This window comes from Schistocerca serialis, chromosome 5 (genome assembly GCF_023864345.2).
Source record: "Schistocerca serialis cubense isolate TAMUIC-IGC-003099 chromosome 5, iqSchSeri2.2, whole genome shotgun sequence".
NCBI lineage: Eukaryota > Metazoa > Arthropoda > Insecta > Orthoptera > Acrididae > Schistocerca > Schistocerca serialis.
Genome location: NC_064642.1, coordinates 155140106 through 155152562, shown reverse-complemented (window position 1 = coordinate 155152562; position 12457 = coordinate 155140106). Strand labels below are relative to the sequence as shown.

Below are 12457 nucleotides of genomic sequence, written 5' to 3'. Positions count from 1 at the left end.
ATGAAAAAAAATGGCAGCTATTACTTATTACTGTGCATATTTTCGGAACGTTTTTGGTTTCATATATCCGTCAGCTCCACTAATGCTACAGTACTGCACAGTGCGACACTTTCTGTTCAGCAGGAATCGTGTAGTGATCGTGAGACACAGTGTTCTATCGCGCGTTTGTTTGTGTGTGTGTGTGTGTGTGTGTGTGTTCCTTTGCTTTCTGTAAACTTTTGTACTCCTATGCTTGTATCCTCGAAAATTCGATCACTTTGATTTTGCGTTGGTAAATTTTCAAATTAACGTCTGGTTAATATGAATCTCGAAAAGAAATGTAGAAAAAAGTCAGTTCCATAATAAGGACGTATTGGATTGAAAAGATACAGACCAACGGGGGGCACAAAATTAAGTCACGGTGGTCCAAGGAACCCCAAATGTGAATGAGACACTAATTTCTCACTCTTACCTAGATGTGCATGCAAATAAAACAGAGACGTCAATAAATGAGCAGCTTTTATGTAGCAGATTGCGTCACTACAGTACCGTATTCCACTGTCACGTGTATTGTTTACACTTATCACAAAGCAATTGTTAATGCGCGCCAGTATTCATCGTTATGGGATCATCATTGGTGACTAAGCCTCCAATGTCAACTGGCAAACAACGTCTCGAACTTGGAAGAAGGTGCCTTGCCGAACTGTGCAGGCTATTGTGGCAAGAGTATTTGAAGAACGACGTTTCCTGTTTACCAACACTAATGGCCTGAGACCAAACCGGGGTAAGTTGCATCAGATCTTCACCGAATTTCACTGTCAGCGCAGCATCTCGAGTAATTGCCTTTCACCAGACACATGTCGCGCCGACGCATACTTCTCTGAGTGCCAGGTCATTTGCTATGACTCATCGCAAACCCTTCCACCTCTGCGCCATAGACGAATGGCCGCGACACGAGACCGCGCATTTATTCTTGTGCTCAGTGCCTTTTTGGCAGCAGCGTCATCAAGAAAACCGAATGAAACCGCTTCACAAGGGATCGCTACTCCACTCATATCTCTCAGCTGCAACAAAATTCTCTGCAGCATGTGAGAAGCATGTCATTGATAGTCAAGGATTAAACCTGCTGCCTGTTCCTTCTTTACTGAATGCAATTGGTTTTACTCCAACGAGACTATTAAAATTCTGGTATTATCCGTTCTTTCAAATGTTTTCTTTCCATTTTTATTGTTTATTCCGTTTAAAAATGCTCAGTTCCTTTCGCATATAATTATTTCTTTCTTTGTCCACGAGTTTGTTGACTATGACACATCTGAAAAATCGTACCTCGGAGCCACTGTGTCATCGATGAGGTTTCACCGCTGACGTTAATACTCTGGCTGGCACAAATTTACATTGCTTAATGGTGTTAATTTCTGGTTCAAAAATGGTTCAAATGGCTCTGAGCACTATATGACTTAACTTCTGAGGTCATCAGTCGTCTAGAACTTAGAACTAATTAAACCCAACTAACCTAAGGACATCACACACATCCACGCCCGAGGCAGGATTCGAACCTGCAACCGTAACGGTCGCTCGGCTCCAGACTGTAGCGCCTAGAACCGCAAGGCCACTCCGGCCGGCTGTTAATTTCTGGATTTCCCCCTTAATGTCCTGTTAATTGTACCACACATGTTCGATATTTTTGTTTGTTTGATTGTTAATCTCCCTTCACTCGTGGTAACAGTTTAACAATTTATAGGTATGTTAGACCTGAATATGATTTCCCCTGGAAACACATAGCCTTGGTTTTCCCACAGATACCTTTCAGGCTAAAATTTTGACTATATTTTCCAGCTTATTGGTAGCTAATCGCCGGTCGTCTTGTGAATAGCTGCACAAACACTGCTCATCTACAAATAAAATGGAATTTAAAATTACATTCTCAATTTTATGGTTTTTTGACAGTGCCTTTTCTACTCCTATGTGACCACGACTATGTGTGTCTTAAATGGTAATGATCATATTGGGCACCTTTATTTTATTCCCAGATTTAAGACCACTTTGTTATTGCTATTGGTTTGCCGTTTCTGAATTTTTACTGGCTGATTCATATAAGGGATTTAAATTATTTTAATAAAATATTTCTAAGACACTTTAAATTTACGTTGTTTCCCATAATTTACTTCTTCTCTCGCAACCAAATGATTTTTTACAATATACGAATAACAATAGTTTAATAATTCGTCATCTTTGTCAGTAAATTTCTCAGGCCTACTAGAGCGAAGATTTGATTTAGGTCCTCTTTGACGTCTCGGCTTTACTGTAGCATCTCAGACAGTGACCTAGCCATTCTTAACACATTTGTCGCAGAATATGCCTGCCGGACTGACCAAACTTGTAGGCCAAGACATCTTGGCATTCTCGTGCTCAGGCCCAGACCTCTCCAAATTTTGACAGAGGAAACGTCTATTATGTTGACGTCAGAGCCTAAGCTCATACGTCCTCGGGTGCCCAAACTGACGTCATGCAAACCGCATTCGGTGATAATGTCTGAAAACTTTTGACCATATACTGTACTTTATTTTTGGCACGTAGATTCTAACCCTACATTGCAGTCAGAATGAGAGCTGTTTCCTCGTTGATGGAGGTCGCCCGGATTTCCTCCGCTCTCGGGTGCCGTGTCCATCCGCTGGGCCGGACCAGGCGGGCATAGCGCGAGATGCTGGAGTCTTCCAGAGCTAGCCGCTGCCCACGTGCGTTTCCCACGGAGCCTGCCGCCGGGTGTCCGCTGCGTTCTCACGCTCACCATACCGGCTCTCTCCATCACCCTCCCGTATTTGCACAGCAGACGATGCGATCACCATCCTAGCAAGTGCACGCTGCTACTTTGCCGCCGGATGCTACTCCCAGCGCCCCATGTCCCCCGCTGTGATGCATAAGTTCCTGGATGTCACACAGAACCCACTAACATTTATTTATCACCTTGACTACATCGTACTTGCCATACAAGACTCTCTGAAGTTAAGATTCTGGCTGTCTGAAGTTAACATTATGGCTGTTACCACGCTGTTTCCTAAAGCCTAGAACCGTGAGGTCATCCAGTGCGTTAGAAAGAGACAAATAGAAAAGCAACGTATGTCAGGCCCAGGTACTGAATTTTCTTTAGGTGTAGCCACCAGACTAAGATGGAATTTATGAAGAACAGTTGACTGCACTTAGGTCAGTATTACACTATCAAATTTCTTTGTCCAATATCTTTGTCAAATATCTTTGTCAAAGAAACTTGATGGTGTAACAGGGAACTTTGTCAAATATCGTCAAATATTTGATCAAATCTAGGGCCTCGCTGAACATTTGATCAAAGAAGTCGCTTGTCTTCTGTTCACTGCAATGTGACATGTTACCACGTGGAGCGCTAGCATCGCTGCAGCATTCTGTCATCTGTAGTGTTTTTATAAACATTGTCGGTATATACAATTGGTGTGTACCGACAACTACAAAATTAAAAAAAGATGAATGAAGCTGATGAGGAGCTTTACAACGTGAGGCACCCTGAATACAAAAGTAGATTAAGAAGATTGGAGACCTGACCTAACCTAACCTCTCTCTTGTTGCAAGGAATCGGAGTGTTGCAGTGAGCCTGTCTTCTGCAGATATAGCAGCTCTAAAGTGAATACTGTGCTTTGTGATATAAGGATACACTTCACTGAGCACATACAGAAATGTATGCTCATTAATTCTTAAGCAATTGATATACGACTTGACGTCCTCCTCTATAAGCTCGCATAACAAGTTTTGTTGAATGCTTTTATCGTGTCGTCGTAAAACCCACGACATCACCCAGGTACGTTTCCTCCTCTCCCTCCTCCCCCCCGCCACCCCCACCGCTTCTCTTCCGCTTGTGCGCACAGTGTAATTGTGGTACATGCAGCTGCTGCGGTTAGTAACAAGTTGTTGTCAGCCATCTTGAACTTTGACGAAAAATATGATGACAGTGTTATACCCCTTTTTAGCGCCACGTCAAAGACCTTTGCCAAATATATTCGACGAATATTTGATCACATCTTTGATCAAATCTTTGTCAAAGAAATTTGATAGTGTAATACCGGCGTTAGTCCTACATGTACGGGCAGCAAATCGTCCCGCATGATTTGAAGAGTAGAAGGAAGGGATACTAGTGTTGATACGAATTTAGCGTCACCACTGATGACTACCGGAGACATTCAAAAATCCGTAGTCGTTCATTCCGTATTTAGCTGATGCCAACTGGAAGAGGTGGAAAGTTGGTGTTTCGTACCAAAACCTTCATACTCTCTCTCTCTCACACACATACACACACACACACACACATATATATATACCCCAAGGAATATAAATCCCTTAAATTCCTGTTTTGTAACTTTCGCTGGACGAGATGTATCCTCATCAGAAATTGTACGAGCATACGAGAGAACAGTACTGTAGCACGGCGACTTAGGCTAAAGATCGTGAATGTATAATGACTGGAACAGGGAATCTTACCGGAACTTTTAAACTTACTCGATTTTAAGGAAGAGAAATAATGTAATTGCAGAAGAGGTTGTTTAAACCAAGCTGTGCTAGTAATAGGGTGGGCTGGCTTTGGTTCCCGTCCTTATAGTGACGAGTACACAACTTCCCTACTGATTTACATTCCGACACTTATCTGATCTGAAAGTACCGGGTGATGCGTCACTAGTAGCAGTGACATAAGTGGATCGATAAGTGTGGTCAGAAATTATGAACACAAGCACAACGGAAAAAATTAATCACAAGCACGAGACAGCCAGTACCGTGTACGCCGGCTCTAACTTTACTAATGTCCTAAATTTGGCGAGAAAGAGGGACCAAAAACAGTTTTTCTTACATGTCTGAAGAGCACACAATGCTCGTGAAGTCTTCCACAGAAACCGGACGCAAATTTTGGTTCCCTGTAGTATACTTGTACGACTGAATGCTTCTTGTCGTTCATGTCACAGGGCCTGAAGATAACTCTACTGAGGAGTCGAAACTGGTAACCTAAATAAAAAGCTATAAAAATAACAAATGTTGGAATACTGTTTTTACAATACATCGATCAGCCGCAGTCCGATACTCCATAATCGCAAGATGGACTTACGTTTACAGTTTTGTTCATGTACGTCATATCCATGTGCAGCCACCTACTAATCATACTGATTTGTACGCTTCACCCACTGATCCAGGTAATCCCAGACACTTTCTTCGACATTCAGATCGGATGATTTAGTGAGCCAGTCAACGTGAGACAAGATGCCTGAGACAATAGGGCAACGTATGTGTGCAGTCTGCGGACACGGCTGTTGTCAGCTTGGCAGACGCGTGTATCCACAGCATACTCGTCGTAAAGATGCAGGGTAATATCCGGTTATCGAAACGGAAATAAACATCCTGGTTCACATTCGCAGTAATCTGCATGAAGGGGCGCAAGTGATGGTACGAAAAAGGAATAACCTCTGGCCCCCATACATTGCGGCTTAAACGACTCATTGTCCCTTCGAAGTACTCGGCCCCCATTTTTGAGAAGAGGCCAAATCGTGGGTCGTCAGACCACATTACACGTGTCCAGTCAGCTACTGTCCAGTGTAGGTGTTGCAGTGCCCAGCTGATACATGCAGCTGTATGTGCCTCAACGAACAGCGGAATTTTGCGAAGTACCAGACTCCAAATGTCCATTTCATACAGTTTCCTTCGCCCGGAAACTGCTGGATATGGACCTCCATTCATTGACAGCAGTAATTCTGGTCGGATTCGAAATCGATTATCAGTAACGAGGTTAAGATCTTCTTACGACTGCCGTGTACATGACTGCGAGTAACACATAATTGCTTGTACAGGGGGCGTTCAATAACTAATACAACGCATTTTTTTCTGAAAGCTGGTTGTTTTTGTTCAGAATTGCAATTTCTTTCTTTCTCTCTTTCTTTCTCGGGCCTTCGTCCCGCTCCAACGCGAGGTCGGCTTTGTTATGACGAATTTGGCAGTGTTAATTGCAGTGGGTGGCCGGATGCCCTTGCTGACGCCACCCCGAACCCCAGCTGTCTGCGTCTAGTGTAAGTCATGAAATAGTGCGAACGTTTTCAAATGTCTGTAAGTCGTGTAACTGAGGCGGAACTGCGGGACCAGCCCGGTATTCACCTAGCCGGATGTGGAAAACCGCCTAAAAACCACATCCAGGCTGGCCGGCATACCGGCCCTCGTCGTTAATACGCCGGGCGGATTCGATCCGGGGCCAGCGCGCCTACCCGAGTCCAGGAAGCAGCGTGGTAGCGCTCTCGGCTACCCTGGCGGGTTTTTGTTCAGAATTGCAATGTATCACATTATTCCCCACCCTTTTGGCTACAAAACCGTACTTTTCAACTAAATCTCCTTTCAATGCGATGGTCTTAAGCCACCGTCCCGGGGCGGCCTGTGTGCCCGCGTGCTACCACTCTGCTGGTTGACGTCGGATCCAACGTCGTGCTGCATCAGCAACCTCCCCATCATCCACGTACTGCTTCCCGCGGAGTGCATCCTTCATTGCGCCAAACGGATGGCAGTCGGAAGGTGCGAGGTTCGCCCTGTAGGGTGGATGAGAAAGAACAGTCCAATGAAGTTCTGTGAGCTTCTCTCGGTTGCGCATTGTGCGAAGCCCAGCGTTGTCATGGGGAAGGAGAACTTCGTTTGCGTTTTTGTGACGACGAACACGTTGAAGTAGTTTCTTCACTTTCATTAGGATAGCACAATACACTTCAGAGTTGACATTTGCACCATGAGGGAGGACGTCGAACAGGATAACACCTTCAGTCACAGAAGGCGGTCGCTATGACTTTCCCGGCTGAGGGTGTGGCTTTGAACATTTTCTTCGAAGAGTTAGTGTGGCGCCACTTCATGGATTGCCATTTTGTTTCCTGTTCGAAGTGATGAATCCCTGTTTCATCGCGTGTGACGATGTCCGACAAAAATAGTCACATCAGCAATTCTGCATAGATGGTCCTTGGTTGCACTTTTTAGTCTTCTGTTAGGCGGCGAGGAACCAGGTGGGCACACACCTTTGAGTACCCCAAATGGTGGATGAATGTGTCAGCACTACCAACAGAGACATCCAGTCGAGTAGCGAGGTGTTTGATTGTGATCCATCGATCACCTCGAATGAGAGTGTCCGCACGTTCTAACACTGCAGGAGTCACAGCTGTGTGCGAACAACCGGCACGCGGGAGATCAGACATGTTTGCGCGACCTTGTTCAAAAAATGGTTCAAATGGCTCTGAGCACTATGGGACTTAACATCTGAGGTCATCAGTCCCCTAGAACTTAGAACTACTTAAAACTAACGAACTTAAGGACATCACACACATCCATGCCAGAGGCAGGATTCGAACCTGCGACCGCAGTGGTCGCTCGGTTCCAGACTGTAGCGCCTAGAACCGCTCGGCCACTCCGGCTGGAGCGAGACCTTGTTGATATGATGACAAATGCCTCGGCCAACGACTCACCGTGCTTTTGTTCACTGCCTGATCTGCTGAGACAGTCTGCAAGCACCTATGATACCTGCGAAGTTCTGGTTTTCCGCCAAAAGAAATTCAGTAACTGCTCTGCTTCGAGCGCGCCTCCCTTATAGACGATATTGTGTAGCTACGTACACCGCCGCCACCTATCGGAACTTGCTGGAACTGTAGGCGCTGAAGCGGGAATACTCCGCCTCGTCTGTATCTTTGCAACGAAAATTGGTGTTACTTACTGAACGCCATTCATAGACACGTTGGACAGTCGGTGTTTATTCGCCGACAAATTGGGCAACGTCATTCACGATGTGGCCACGGGCATGTCCAAACACGATAGCTTCTTGCTGCCACTCCGTCTGATCTCCTAGTCGGACCATCTTACTGCACTAATTCCATAACACTGCCTCGCATATATACTCCGCTTCACTAACACTACTTACACGACCGTCTGGTACCAACTGTACATCATCTGAAGCGCTTCCCGCAAGACCGCTATGGTCGCAGGTTCGAATCCTGCCTCGGGCATGGATGTTTGTGATGTCCTTAGGTTAGTTAGGTTTAACTAGTTCTAAGTTCTAGGGGACTGATGACCTCAGCAGTTGGGTCCCATGGTGCTCAGAGCCATTTGAACCATCTTTGAAGCGCTTCAGAGCGACATGTGTGCTTCTTTAAGGGGATGACTAATATCTTACCCGACTATTCCGAAAAGCTCGTATATTCCACTCCAAAGGAAAAAAAAAGTATTATTGAATGGATGTGAACGGCAGAACAGCATTTCCATTAGTTACCGTTCGACGCCCTTCCGCTGGACTCCGTGTGAGTTGCGCGACCAGTTGGTCGTCGCCTGGAGGCGAGATTTGTTCCGCCGCCGCGGGGACAGGTCGTAAAGTGCGAGCCACCCACCAGCCGCAGCTCCGCTGTCCTGTCCGGGTTCCGCTCGCCGCCCACTCCTCCGTGCTCACATTAAAACCCACGAATGGACCCGAGGCGCTGGCTGCATGAAAATAAAGCGCTGACTGCCCCACGCCAGGAGCTCGCGCGCGAGTTGGTGACGTCTCTCCCGCGTCAGAGGAGGCGTCCATCGTTTCAGCAGAAACGGGCCTTGTGCCGAAATATCGTGCACCCTCGGCCTAGTTGAATTAATTTTACAAAAAGCTGTAACTTTGAACTAAGAATGAAAACACTGCCGCCAGTCCGTGTTTCAATATACGTCCCGTATTATGTTTCGGCAGCATCCGACGCTATGAAATATAAATAAAATCACTGAAGAGCCAAATAAACTGGTACACCTGCCTACGGACGTATAGGGCCTCGGCGAGCACGCAAAAGTGCCGCAACACGACGTGGCATGGACTTTTCTATTGTCTGAAGTAGTGCTCGAGGGAACTGACACAACGAATCCTACAGGGCTCTCCATAAATCCGTAAGAGTACGAGGGGGTGAAGATCTCTTCACGCATCCCAGATATGCTCAACAATTTTCATGTCTGAGGAGTCTGGAGGCCAGCGGAAGTGTTTAATCTCAGAAGAGTGTTCCTGGAGCCACTCTCTAGCAATTCTGGACGTGTGGAGTGCCGCATTGTCCTGCTGCAATGCACAATGGACATGATTGGATGCAAGTGATTAGACAGGATGCTTGTGTACGTGTCACCTGTCAGTCGTATCTAGTCGTATCAGGGGTCCCATATCACTCCAAGTGCACACGCCCCACACCATTACAGACCATATACCAGCTTGAAGAGTCCCCTGCAGACATCTAGGGTCCATGGTTTTATGAGGTTGTCTCCATACCCATACACGTCCATCACCTCTATACAATTTGAAACGAGACTCGTCTGACTAGGCAACATGTTTCCAGTCATCAACAGTCCAATGTCGGTGTTGACGGACCCAGGCGAGGCGTAAAGCTTTCTGTCGTGCAGTCATCAAAGGTACACGAGTGAGCCTTCGGCTCCAAAAGCCCATATCGATGCTGTTTCGTTGAATGGTTGGCACGCTGACACTTGTTCATGGCCCAGCACTGAGATCTGCAGCAATTTGCGGAAAGGTTGCACTTCTGTCACGTTGAACAATTCTCTTCAGTCGCCGTTGGTCCCGTTCTTGCAGGATCTTTATTCCGGCCGTAGCGATATCGGAGATTTGATGTTTTACCGGATTCCTGATATTCACGGTACACTTGTGAAATGGTCGTACGGGAAAACAACACTTCACCGCTGCCTCGGAGATGCTGTGCCCCATCGCTCGTGCGCCGACTATAACACCACGTTCAGACTTACTTATGTATTGGTAACCTGCCATTGTAGCAGCAGTAACCAATCTAACAACTGCGCCAGACACTTGTTGTCTTATATTGGAGTTGCCGACCGTAGCGCCGTATTCTGCCTGTTTACAAATCTCTCTATTCGAATACGCAAGCCTATACCGGTTTCTTTGTCGCTTCAGTGTATAATGGACCGTTGATAGTCATTTTGGTACCATATACATCATTACAACCGGTTCCAGGGTTCGTGCTCCATCAGCAGGCGATAAATTTTGTTCTTAGCTAACTTGCGTCAGAATATACTGCGTCATTCCATAAAGAACAGTTCGTTTTCATAGACACATTATTCAGCTATTTCACAGTCATTTGTAGTCTTTGCCAAGTCTTTAGTGCAACAGTATTAGATCGTATTATTGACAGGATGGCCGGCCGCTGTGCCGAGCGGTTCTAAGCGCTTCAGTCGGAACCGCGCTGCTGCTACGGTCTCAGGTTCGAATCCTGCCTCGGGCATGGATATGCGTGATGTCTTAGGTTAGTTAGGTCTAAGACTAGGGGACTGATGACAGATGTTAAGTCCCATAGTGCTTAGAACCATTTGAACCATATTGACAGGGTGTCCCAGGAGCAATGGTCGATATTCAAGGATATGATAGGAACGATCATTCGAAGCAAAAATATCTAGTAAACATAAAAATGCGTACCTTAAGAGCTATGAGCGCTTCTCCATCTTCGATACTGTGAAACAAATCTCTTCTGCTGCACGCTCTTTGCTTTCCATATTTTGGGTGGTGATAGTATGGTTCAAAATAAGGAGAAACTGTCAAGTCAGCATGGGCTCTTAAAATAGATGCCTTAAGAATTATGCGCTTTTGTTCAGTAGAACAGATGAGTTTCACAGTAGCTAAGATGAACAAGTGCTCGTAGCTGATAAGGTACGCACTTTAGAGCCATACTGGACATACTTTTCTTATTTTGGTCGCTAGTACCACCCAGCAAAATATGGAAAGCAAAGAGCTTGAAGTAGAAGACCGAGCAGGGTAGCGCACTGGTTAGCGGCCTGGACTCGCATTTGGAAGGACGACGATTCAGGCCCTTGTCCCGCCATCAAGGTTTCCCGTGATTTTCCGAAATCGCTTCAGGCGAATGCCGGAACAGCTCCTTTGAAAGGGAATGGTCGATTTCCTACCCCATCCTTCCCTAATCGGGGCTTGTGCTCCATCCCCATTGACCACGTTGTTGACGGGACGTTAAATACTTATCTCCTCCTCCACGATCATGCGAGCGAAAGCATATTTGAAGATGCTTTCCGAGTATGGGCAATAGGACGAGAGCAAAGCTTCAACCGGCATATTTCAAAACGGTAATTATATTTTAAAAAACTCCTCGTATAGATATCGAAATTAAAAACAGCTCTATCCATTGCTGGTGGCGCATAGGGAAGCATAGCGTCCAGCGTTGTGGTGACTGCCTTTCATGCTGGTAGTGCAATGGGCATGTTTTGAGCACCTTGACAATTTGCTGTTTGCAACGCACTCTTCTTGTGTACAACTCACAACGTGCTTTATGATACGAGTTGAATGACCAGCTACGATATATTATCCTGTCTTATTTTTAATTATTTTTGAGCTCTGACTAACGTGATTTACTTTACTGATAAGCATTTTCCTTTACGTTTCATAGATAGGTTGCTTGGTTGATTTGGGGGAGGGGACCAAATAGCGAGGTCTTCGGTCCCATCGAATTAGTGAAGAATGCGAAGGAAATTGGCCGTGCCCTTTCAAAGGAACCATCCCGGCATTTGCCGGAAGCGATTTAGGGAATCACGGAAAACCTAAATCAGGATGGCCGGACGCGGATTTGAACAGTCGTCCGCCCGAATGCGAGTCCAATGTGCTGACCACTGCACAACTTCATTCGGCACATTTCATAGATCTGTAGATGGTTGTTCAATAACTAAAACCGGTTTGCAACTGGTTCTTTATATGGCAGTGAAGGCAAATTACTTTATAGTGAAATATTACGGATCGCGTGTCTCCCTAACTGTCTATTTTAGGTCTTACCACAACCGTTTTTGTGTCTAAAGTTAATCGATAAACACAAATACCCTATAGCTTGGATTATTGTACCACTGTGTCTGACCAGCTTAGTAAATAGGCCAGTAGATCAAATGTGAGCCAGACGTCTTCTCACCCAGCTGGACAGCAGTTGCAAATGTAATCATCTAGCCGTTCGCTGTTGAGAAAGGAAGACGGTTTCACAGCGAGTATCCACTTGCCGCCTTGGGTGGAGTGCTGCTTACATCTCTTCCCGAGTCTGTTTGCTCCGCGGATGAGGGGACTGGTGCGTGCGACCGCGCTATAAGGTCTTAAACTTCCCACGGCCATCACAGAGCCACGTGCAAATAACGGGCGCGCCGGTTTGCGTCTTCCTGGAGTCAGACGAGAGAGGTTAATATTAGACATCGGTTGCGAGGCGTGTGGTCCAGCTGTTCACTACTCCGAAGAATTAATAGCACCGGCCCGAGGATGACTGGCTGATACGTGACGAAGCGTTATCCGGCGCTGTTTCGCAGCCGCGTCAGCTCCGTGTACACAGCCCGGGACGTGACTGCCCGTAGTGCCGGTGCCTCTGCCGCTAGTAAAAATATCCACGGCAGATGGGAAGAGGCAACAAGGAATGGTTTTATAGCCCTTAGCTTTCGATATACGCGTTTGTTA

The 12457-nt window shown here is 46.2% G+C and overlaps 1 protein-coding gene and 1 non-coding gene across 5 annotated transcripts in view; one reads left to right on the top strand and one right to left on the bottom strand.

Annotated features, from left to right (window-relative positions):
• LOC126480876 (protein TANC2) overlaps window positions 1-12457 on the top strand; it is a 655944-nt gene that overhangs the window by 464699 nt on the left and 178788 nt on the right. The window lies entirely within an intron of this gene.
• On the bottom strand, window positions 7338-7421 carry Trnas-gga (transfer RNA serine (anticodon GGA)). Its single transcript is given in 2 exon segments — window positions 7338-7372; window positions 7382-7421. It is a non-coding gene; the product is annotated as a tRNA-Ser (tRNA).